At 50.7% G+C, this 10,760-nt stretch overlaps 1 long non-coding RNA gene across 1 annotated transcript; it reads right to left on the bottom strand.

Moving 5' to 3' along the window:
* Nucleotides 1-655: 655 nt before the first annotated feature.
* Nucleotides 656-7,039, bottom strand: LOC104830547. Its single transcript, XR_774226.1, has 4 exons — nt 6,821-7,039; nt 6,450-6,660; nt 2,773-2,974; nt 656-2,284 (listed from the first exon to the last, which is right to left on the bottom strand). It is a non-coding gene; the product is annotated as an uncharacterized LOC104830547 (long non-coding RNA).
* Between the last annotated feature and the right edge of the window lie 3,721 nt (nt 7,040-10,760).

Here is a 10,760-nt window from a genome sequence, read left to right as displayed (position 1 = left end):
AAAGGGAGGTGGGAGTGAAAATAAGAGGTCCCACAGCACCCATGTCCCCTCCCTCACTAGCTGGGTGCTTTGTTAGGCTCAACGTGCCCTTGGGACCCCACTCCTGGCACAGGACGGGATGTCCCCCAGCACTGGCGTGTCCCCATGCATGCTCCGGAGGTAATCCATCTTCTGGAAAAGCGCAGTGCTAACTCCGGCAGCCGACCCTTCCCGTAAGCACTCGTTAATTAATGCCAAATCGCCGCACGATTACAGGACGTGGAAATCAAATGACTTCATTGTGATTAAGGTTTATTGCTGCCGGGGAGCGACAGGACGAAGAATCATTTGCCACTTATTGGAAAGGGCCGTGGGGAGCATTCGCTGGTGCCGTGCTGGCGTGATGGAGCCGCCCACGCCGGCACCAAGGGACCTGCCAGGCATCCATCGCCTTCGTCCCAAGGCCGTTGTCCCCCAGCTGGGGAGGTGGGACATCAGGGTCACCGGTGGCATGGATGGGACAGTGATGCCGGTGCCGTGGATGGGACAGCGATGCTGGCTCTGCTCGAAACATCCTCATGGGACAAGGTGGTCTCCATCCCAAGCAGATGTGGTGACATCGAGCACCCTCACGGTGACGAAGTGCCCATATTTTGTGGCTGAGGGGGACCTCAGGCACATCCCCGTCACCTCTGCAGCATGGAGGACGGTGGGGTTGTTTGTGGCAATCACCAAAAATCACTCCCTGGGACCTGGCACTTCCCAGGTGGGGCGCACCAGGCAGAGAGTGGTGATGGGTGACACTGTGGGGGGCGGAGGCCGCCCCTTCCCCAGTGCGGGGACAGGAAACCCTCAGCCCCGTCCGCTCTCATTAAACGCCTTTTCATCCTACTTTGATCTCCCTCCTGCGCCTGGGGTCAGCGCAGGCGATGATGATGACGGCACCCAGGACTGGCACTAGTGGTGGTGGTTGTGGGGTGTGTGTGGGAGACCCTTCTCTGAAACCGGTGGCTGCCCCCCCCCCAACCCTCTCAAGCTCAACGAATCGTGCCTGAAAAGCCGGGAACTGGTCAGGTTAGGGGAGGAAAAAGGATACTGGGCTTTACAGTAACGCGGACTATAGAGCCACTGTTTCGGCAGTGACCCCCTCGGTCAGAGGTGAAGGGTTTCCCAGGAGCGTCTTTGAAGAGAGCCATCTTTGATGAGAAAAGAGCCTCTATACAGATGTCTCATAATTACCATGAGAATGTGGAGCACATGGCTGCCGTGCCAGCCCCAAAGGGAGCTTTAATGGAATGTCATTAAAACGCCCCGTTCGGGAGGTTTCTCTTCCCCCTTGCTTTGCCCCACTTCAACCTCTTTCAGGCTCAAATCCTGCCCCCACCTCCTCGATGTGCCTCGTTGCATCGATGCCGGGCATCCCAGCATCCACCTGAGCCCCCTTGGGTTTGGGTACCCTGGTGCCGCACAGGAACGCTCAGTGTTCGAAGGCATTTGTTTGGGTCGAAGGAGGCAAATTCCTCCAGCCCAGGGGAGGTTTTGTGTGGGATGAAGAGGGATGCACCCAGGCAGGACAGGACTGGCATCTCCATCCCCAGCAGAAGCTGTCCGAGTGCCTCCCAAAGGGGATTGATTTATTTTTGAATCAAATCTCTCTAAACCCAGCCCAGGGTGGTGCATAGGGGCAGCCCTGCCTGCAGTGAGGCCAAAGGCTTCCCTTCTCCCTCGCTGTGGGCACCGCAGGCATCACCCATCAGCACCACAAATCTTAGGGAGTTGTACCGGGGCCAGGCAGCAAACACTGACCCCAGCCCAGGTCTCCTCCCAAAAATTCAATTAAGGCCTCTCTGTGATACTCTGGGTCGCCGGAGGGTGGCTGGGCTCCTCTGTCCCCTGCCCTTGGCTGACCCCCTCCATGTGATAAACCGCCACTAATAAAACCAGTGGCGGGGCTAATATATCTGTAATCCACCTTTGATACATGGGGGACCCAGTGTCAAGGGCAGCGGCAGCCCCAGCACAGCGCGTGAGGTTAATCTCCATGAAATCGTCCCTTCAGCCCGGCTTTTATCCGCGTGTCAAGACGTCGGGGCAGGGAGGGTGAATGCAGCTGGGGGCACCGCTCGGCACAGCCAGGGCAGCATGCACTGAGACGTCCATCCCCGCTCCTTGAAGATTTTACTCCCTTTTACCCTTAACTCTGGTCGTCGGCGCATCTCTCTGGTGTCTCTCCAGGCCGCAGCGAGACAGCAATGTCCCTCCCTGCCGGGGAAATCTTTGGATGCAGCGACATCAACACACACATCTGAAACGGGACCCAAAAAAACAAACCTGTGTAAAGAGTGCCGATGGGAAAAATCTGAGCTGAGCAGTGAAACCTGAGCCTGGAGGTGGTCAGGGGCTTCATTTCAATGGTTGTGGGTTTTATTTAGGTCAAGCAGAGGAGGCAAAAAGTGGTTTAAAGCAGAAAACGCCCTTTTTTATCATTTCATATACCCCCACCATGGCTTGGCAGGGACACACTAGGCTGTTCCCCTCCACAGTGTGGTGGGGAGATGGCGATGAACAGTGAAAGAGATGGAGGAGAATAGAGAGAGGTGGAGAGAGGGAGGGAGGGACGGGTGGATGTGAGGAAGGATGGACAGACAATACGGCATCCCTGGAAAACCAGGACATTTCAGGCTTGAGGGTGCCTGTGCAGCCCCCCAGGACCCTGTTCAGCTTGGCTATGGGTGAGATTTCTCACTGGAAACATATTTCAAGTCCTCCCCAGATAAAAACCATCAGACCCACTTGTTTGGCCCTCCCAGTTGTGGTACCATGGGCTCAGGCACTCGGGTCCCTCCCGGGCCATGGTACCCAGCTGTGGTCATGCCGATGCAGCCCCAGCTGATGGAGCCTAGAAAGGAGACGTGCGGCAGGGGCGAGACCCTGGGGTGTGCGGGGATGTGGCGTCCTGCATCTTCTGTACGTGGGGCCAGCTGGGGAACCATTTCTAAGGGGAAAAAAAGAGAGTGATATTAAAAAAAAAGAGTGGTGTCTTGGCTGAAGAAACATCCCCATTAGACACCCCGCAGCAGCGTGGCTCCCGGCCCCCTTCCATTGTCAGAGAAAGGTCAGCCCCTGACTAGTTAGTTATCATTAGCTAAGGCCAATTTAATCACAGTGATTGTGTATAAATCACTGCGGACAGACAGGGCACTTTCCTCCCTCCCCGCCTCCCTGGCTCAAAGGTTGACAAATCTCCCAGCCGTCTCCCCCCCACCCAGCTCTGTCGGCTGCCCGGGGCTTTTGGCCACTTTGCCAAATATTAAAGGACGTCGTAAATCACTGGGGCACTGCCCATCCATCAGCCTGTCAGCCTGAAGATCAGGGTCATGGGTATGAAAGATCAAGGGCCGAGCAGGAATGGCAGTGGGGCAGGAATGGGGTGGACGGGCAACGTCGGAGGCCGGGAGGTAGCGAGGACGGGGGATGCAGGGATGAGCTGGGAGGGATGGAGCCGTCCGAAAACAGCTCCCTTGCACCCAGGTCCTGCTTGCAGCGACTTTTCCCACCTCCCTTGTGCACCAGCAACCCGATGTGGCACATGGGAATCAAAGCCGGGGTTAGAAACCGGTGTCTGGCAGGGAAAAAGAGAGCTCCTGCCCATCCCAAGGCTGCCTGGACCGTGCCGGCAGGATGCTCGGGGCTCAAGGGATGCTCGGGATTCAAGGATCTGCTTTCATCCACAACACCCCTAACGATGCCTCTTGCCCTGCTGCAGCGGTTGGTTTCCATACCCTGCCAAGTCAGTGCCTGCAGCCGGCTGCCCCCACCGCCAGCACAGCTGAGGGAAACTGAGGCACGGAGAAAACCTCCCCACCCCGGCAGCAGCCACACAAAGTGGGACGGTGCCAGCAACCAGCATCCCCCATCCACAGGGACCAGGACACGGCCCAGAAGGATGAAGCTGGACAAGGCGTCCAACTTTCTCTCGCCTCCCTCCCTCCCCACCTTCCTTTTCATCCCTTTTTATTTCCCCCCCCTTTTCTTTCTTTTTTTTTTTTTTTTTTTATTTCAATCTAATTGAAGGGGGGGGTGGAAGATAAGAGCTGCCAGGGCTAATTACACCTCATTATTCCAAAGGATCTCTCACGCCTCACTTCTCCTCAAATGCCGGCAAAAGCGAGGGGGAGGGGGACGGCTATTAAGGGAAAAGCCTTGGTGGAAAACAAAGTTGGTTAATTCACACGGTGTGGCCCCTTGGTGGCTGCGTGGGGGCTCCCCTTCGCCTCCTGGGGCACCATGTCTGGCTTGTCCCCACCGTGGGGCCGCTGCCGGTGGGGCTGAGCTGGGCTTGGGGGTCCCTGGGGTGGATGGAGACCACCCTGGGGTGATGGGGCTGGTTTGGGGTGCTCTGAAGGCATCAAGGCCATGACCTTGGGTGTCCCCATGTCCTTAGGCATCCCCATGTCCCTGGGTGTCCCCACCTGGAGATGGTCCACTTTGGCAGGTGGGCTTTGCACCAGGTGCCAAGGATGTCACCACCTCACTCCCTGTCTTCATTTCCCCAGCTCTGTGCATGGGTAAAATTCCCCATAACCGCCTAAAGACCCTGCAAAAAATCATGCACAGTCCCAGGAACCAGGATCCTGGCTGGGGTTGCAGCCTCCCCATGATTCAGAGGGAGGGTTTTAACCCCCAAATTTTGCGGGGGACCTGTTAGAGCAGGATGGATACAGGGGCTGATTTTTTTTAAGCATTCCCCTCTCCAGCCAGATATTTCCCTGCCTATTTTCCAGCTCTTAACTTGCTTCCCAGGAGCACTTTGGGGAGAAATCCCACCTGCTCCAAGCCCCAGCACCCCAAAAAAAGAGAAGGGGAAGCTTCGGGCCCCGGCAGACATGAGGATGGGAGCATCCCTCCCAGTGTCGACGCCGGGGCAAGAGCACAGCTGACGCTGACCTTTCCCTCTTGCATTAGGAAAAGTTACAGCAGTGACTGTTTTCCACAGACACGCATCAAAGGTCCGGACCAGCATCGCTGCAGCCTCTTGCACAAACCCAGTTTGCTTTCTCTGCACCATAAAATCCTATTTTTACTACCTCTAAAATGCATTTCCTCCATAAAACCACACACTGCAAATTTGCTCAGCTCTCCAGGACAGTTACTTATTTATATTAAAAAGGAGGGATTTGATCATAAAGCAAGAAATTTCCCATTTGGCTTTGCCAGTGAAGGCTTCAGCCCTGCCTGCACAAAGTAAACCACAAATCTTTCCATGAGGCTGAGGATGGTCCTAAAAAGTTTTTGTACGTGGGATAATTAATAGTGGTAATATCTGAAGGATGAAGCTGAGGGTTGTTAAACTCAACTGATGGAGAGAAATAGGGATTTTATGAGGCATTTTGGGAATACTGTCCCTCGGCAGTTCCCGGCCGCGTCTGTAGTGCAGGCGTTTCGGCAGGGAGAGGTTGAGACCTTCCTCTGCCCACATGCACAGCCTGATCCAGGAGATGGAGAGATAACTCCATCCCTGAGTGCCCATCAGGTACCACATCCCCTGAGCGACATTAAAACAGCGATTGATAACATCCCTGTTTTCCATTGCTGAATCCTTACCCCATTTCTCCCATCGGTTGCATTTTCTCTCACCTCCCCGTGCAATTTTGGTGGTCCCTGCTCGGCCTTTCTAGCCGGGTATCTTGTCCCGTGGGAGACATGAGGATAATTCAGATAATTCAGGCAATTTAGATAATTGCAGCTGCAAACCCGCTTTCTCATTCTCCTGTTTTGTGCCCCAAAAGTCCTGACACCTTTTATTTGAATCCAGGAGGGCTAAATCAATTTCTTTCTTCTGTTTAAAAATCAAAAAGTAACCTTTAGCAAAAGCCAGAGAAGTTGATTATAGGAAATCTATAAAATTTCTATAAAATAAGGCCAGGAATACATCACTTCCTTGGGCTTGGAGGGATGAACTCTGAATTTACAAAGAGGAGCAGTGGCTTAGAGTAGGCTGTTAGAGGATGCCACCAGCTTTCAGTCATGGCTCTTACCAGCTATTTCAAGATAACAACAGATGAAAAAAAAAAAAGATATTTATCTGGAGCTTGCACATCACCCTGAACAGCCACTGAGCTGCAGGACTGTTGATTCACCCTTATTTTTCTAAGCGCAAAAGCAGGGAGAAGGGGAAAAAGGAATTAAACCTGATAATCCTCCTTAGCAATGGGAACGAGTCCTTCCCCCCCCCGAAAAGCCCCCAAACGAGCAGCTCCCTTCTTCGTTCTACCCGTAAGTGCCTGCCGATGCCAACAGATTTTTCCCAGAGAAATGATATGTTGGTAAGAAATTATTTCAAACCCACCTTGCTGGACCGTAACCTTTCCCCTTTAAGCTGGTGCAGAGCGAGGAACCCTTGTCAGATCCAGCAAGCACTGAGCAAGAAAACGAATGAACAAGTAAGCGAATTAAAAAGGAAAGATTACCATCAATATTGCATCGGTCTGAAGTTCATTAATTTGTGGTTTAAAAGGCTCGAGGAGTGTTAAACAAATCTCATCTATGCCGTGTTGCCGACACCTTTGTGCTTCTAATACCGCGGCAGAGAGCTGCTTTTATCCCAAGGAATTTGTTTTTCTTCTGTGTTGCTCCAGCACAAGCCAAAAGCAAATGTTGATTAAGCAAATGCAGGAATGCCTTTAAAAAAAAAAAAATTAAATCACTCTTACCACTTTTAGATTCCAAACTTATTTCTAAAAACATAAATGGTTTGGCTTGAACATTTTGTTAGTTTTTTCCCCAAACCCAGGGATGGGGTAGTGCTCATAAAGCTGGCTTTTATGGCTTTATAGCTCACCGTGTCTAGCGGCAGCTGAAGTTTTGCAGGCTGCACATTCCCCGCTCGCTCCCAGCTCCCTCCGCCGCTCCCAGCCTTTAACTTTTCCCTTTGCAATAGTTAACAGCATTTTCTGCAAATATGGAGGCCACTTTGCCTATTCGTCGAAGGGAAAAAACAGCGAGTTCTCCAGCCCAGCGTGCCTGTGCAGCTATGTTGGAAAAGAACAGAAAAGATACTTGCAGATTAATACTATTAAGTAGGATTTAAAAAAAATAAAAGCAATTGAGATTGGATAATGCCTTCCATAACAAACCAGCTCCATTCTCCAGCGCCTGGCAGGTCCTTGTGTGCTCAGGGGTATTTAGCATGTCTTTAATGAAGCTGAAAGCTTTGTATTGAAATTGTACTTTAGGACTCTCCATGCTGTGTGCACTCATTGCCACCTGAGGAACAAGCAGTGGTGTAAAACCCATGGCAATTGGCTTCGTAGGCAAAGTAAACGGCCACACAGGGTGCAAATCAGTGCAGCATAAGGATAAAAACTGTGAAAAAGAGCCTTCAGCCAGCCCAGAATGGGCATGGGTTTTGGGCGAGCTCCTCTGCCGTGCTTGGGTCTCTTATCCGGCTCAAATCCAGCATAAATTCACCCTCCATGACCTGCTGCCGGGTGTCCTCCACCAGTGGGAATGGGGGACTGGGGGAGATAGAAAGGGGATGGAGGTGGATTTAGTGGATCCAATATGCTCACCAAGCAGACAAGGTGATTTTTCCTAATAGGAACATGCTTACTAAATTTTCAAGTATCTTTAAAAAAGTATTTATTTTCCTTCCAGTAAGTAGCTGAGGCTTTAGCTGAGGCTTTTATAATTTGTTAGAAAAGCTTTTATAATTTGTTAGAAAAGCTGAGACTTTTATAACTGCTGCTTAAACTTCCCCGAACCCTATGCAAACAATGGATCAGTATTGCTGCAAATAAATTTAGTTTAAAACACCAGAAAGCTTCTGGATATAATCAGTGTAAAGGACATTTCAAGTCAGTATTTTTTGCTATGATATCTCTGGAATAAGGATCTTCTGTGCCCACAGCGTTTCTATCATCCTTATGAGCTACAAGCCGTTGAACATTCAATCCCACCACCCCGTTTGCTAAACACCGGGTTTAATTCAGGTCCCTGAGAAGGCGACACAAAAAGGGCTTTTGGCAAAAGAAAAAAAAAAAAAATTGGAAGCTGAGGGAGGGTCTTTGTGGGGCGTAAAACAGCTCCTGGGAACGGCAAGTGAGGGATGTTATCGGAGGGAAATCGTCCCCGGAAAGTGCAAGGATCTGCTAAGGGGGAGACAGAGGGGAAGCGAGCGAGCAGGATTCCCTGGGAAAGATGGGTCCTCTCCTGGGAAAAACAGCCAAGAGACCAAAAGCAGAGGAATTAAAAACGCACATGGCAGCATCAGAGGATGTTGAACATATTTTGCAATACTTTCTTGCGGGGAATGAAGATATATTCATGGCCACCCCAAAATAAAACCCCTGTATGTCCCTTCATGCTGATTTGGGACTCAATTATTTGTTTCATTTTAGAAGGTGACTTCCCAAATATTTTCAGTGGCAAAAGCTCCAGCCAGCAAAGTCAGCCCAAATTCAAACTTTCCAAGGGACTTCTTCTCTGCCCTCAAGCAGTCCTAAGGAAGACTCACTTCCCTCGCTCTGTGAAAACAATGCTGGTTTTGATGCCAGCTCAATATTTCCTTCTGAAATCCCATTTTTCAAGCCTTCATTCCATTTTCTTGACAGCATTTGTTTTGTGGTCATCGGACAATATATTTACCGTGCTTTCTTATCGTCCATTTTCTGGCAGACCTGATTGCATTAAAAAATCTCTCACAAAGGCAAAACCAAGCAGATGATTAATTCAAATCCAACACAACCTATTTGGGGGTGTTTCTTTTACAAGATCCCTTGGCCCAGAGCAGCTGTTGCACAGCAAAGCTGGTTGAAATGCAGTTGGAAAGCCTTCAGCATGGCTAAGGACACTATATAGCGCTATAAAATCTAATTTATTTAATTAATTTATTCCCCCCTCTGTAGAAATGAAAAACCAACAGGGTCTAACCTCAAGGTTGGCAATAGCAGGGAATGGGAAAATAAGCTGCAATGCAATGGGAGGATGCTTTCCCAACCTGCTGCTGCAAATGCTGGGCGCAGCGGTGAAGCACCATGTTCGCAGACACAGGGTTGTCCCCCCTCTGTCTTTTTACCATATTATTTTCATTTTAAAAAGGCAGAGGGATAATGCTAGCCAAAAAGCTTAGTAGAACAGTGTAAATCTGGGGGTGGCTCCTTCAATGCTGGCAGGTTAGCCCCAGCTTCGGTGCAGCTGTGCATCTGGGGAGCCCTGGGGATGTGTCGAGGCCACAATCCTGGCAGAGGATGAACCTCCCCAGGACTCAGGATGGTCCCGTTTCTCTGCACCACTGCAGGATCACCTTTGGGATTTGCCTAGAATGTCTTGGAGGCAAAAAATAAAGCATCCTAAAGACAGGTCCCAGGCCTTTCCTGTCGTAAAAGCTTTGGCATGCTTTTCTTTAATATTTTTAATTCCTCCTCCAAACTTGCAAAGATCAGGTGAAGAGATGTGTAGGAAGGGCAGGTGGGTGCCAAGCACAGAGGAAGTTTATAGGGTTACCCTACATGCATCCCACACTGCCTGGCATCCTTGGCCCAGGGACCTGCATCCCAGTAAAGTGCTTTTGCCCCCGGTTTGACATCCCCAGGAGCATCGCAGCGGCAATGAGGGTGACCTGGGATGCTGCTGCTGCCCAGTCCCTGCCCACACCCAGCTCCAGCTGACAGCATCCCAGCACATCTCCCTTTCCCAGCCAGTTGCTTTTGTATCCGCAGCTCTCTTCTTGGAAAGTCCTCTTTCCGAGGGCTCCCGTTCCCATTGGCGCTTGTTTCTATCCCAGCACTCGCAGCCTCTGAGACCCATTTTAATTCCTTTCACAAAGAGCCTTGTGGCTTTTTTTGTTTTTCTCTCTTTCACTTGTTTTCCTTTGTGGGGGGATCAACGCAGCCTCCTCCAGCCTCTCAAGAGCTGACTTAAACATCCCTTAAACCACTATTTTTTATCTCTGGTTAGGAAAAGCCACACAAAACACAAGGCACGGGAAAGACAACCAACAGATACAAACTGAGGGGTTGTCATGCTCTCCCCACCTCTTCCCCGCTTGCACTTTTCCTGCCAGTGATCATATTAATATTATTATTATTAATAATAATTTCTGGGCTGAGGTGGATTTTTGCTGCCTGCCAGCTGACACTCCAGCCTTGGCCAAAGTGAGACGCGGTGGGCTGGCAGGCCAGCAAGTGGGCACTGATTGACAAGTCTCTTAAATTAAAAATAACCAACCAGCCTAAGGTCCATCAGGGTGGATCCTGACAGATGGGCCACGTCTATTCCATCTTTTCCATATTAACCCCTTGCTGTCCCACCCTAGGGAAGTACAAAGGAAACACGTTCTCGTGCAGGGACACTCTCCCCCTACCCTTGTGCCCGGAAAACCAGCAAGGATGCTTTCACCAAAACAATAAATTGCCACAGTTTCCCTCCTCTTGATTTTTCTAATGGAAAACCAAGAAATGCCAGAAAATTGTGACTGAGGATTTCCACAGAGGGAATGGATGAAAAGTTTGCAAGGGAAGTCATGGCGAGCACAAGGAGGCTACAGCCGCTTCCCACTGCTGGCCAGGACAGCAATTTGCCACTGGCACCGAATTTGCTGCCGGAGGTGGGATAGGTCCTGGTAGGATCCTGTTAGGATTTCTCATGTGAAAGCAAAGCAGCTGTGCTCTGCCTCTCACACCGGAGCTGCACGGGTTTGCCTGCCAGCTAATGCAACAGCATTTGAAGCTTTTCTTTCCCATGCGGCTGGACACACTCGTTTCCCTCCCCAGGCTAAAAAT

Source organism: Haliaeetus leucocephalus, unplaced genomic scaffold (genome assembly GCF_000737465.1).
Source record: "Haliaeetus leucocephalus isolate CR32 unplaced genomic scaffold, Haliaeetus_leucocephalus-4.0 Scaffold193, whole genome shotgun sequence".
In the NCBI taxonomy this organism is placed as follows: Eukaryota; Metazoa; Chordata; class Aves; order Accipitriformes; family Accipitridae; genus Haliaeetus; species Haliaeetus leucocephalus.
Note: the sequence above shows the minus strand (reverse complement) of the source record. Positions and strands in the feature narration are given on the sequence as shown.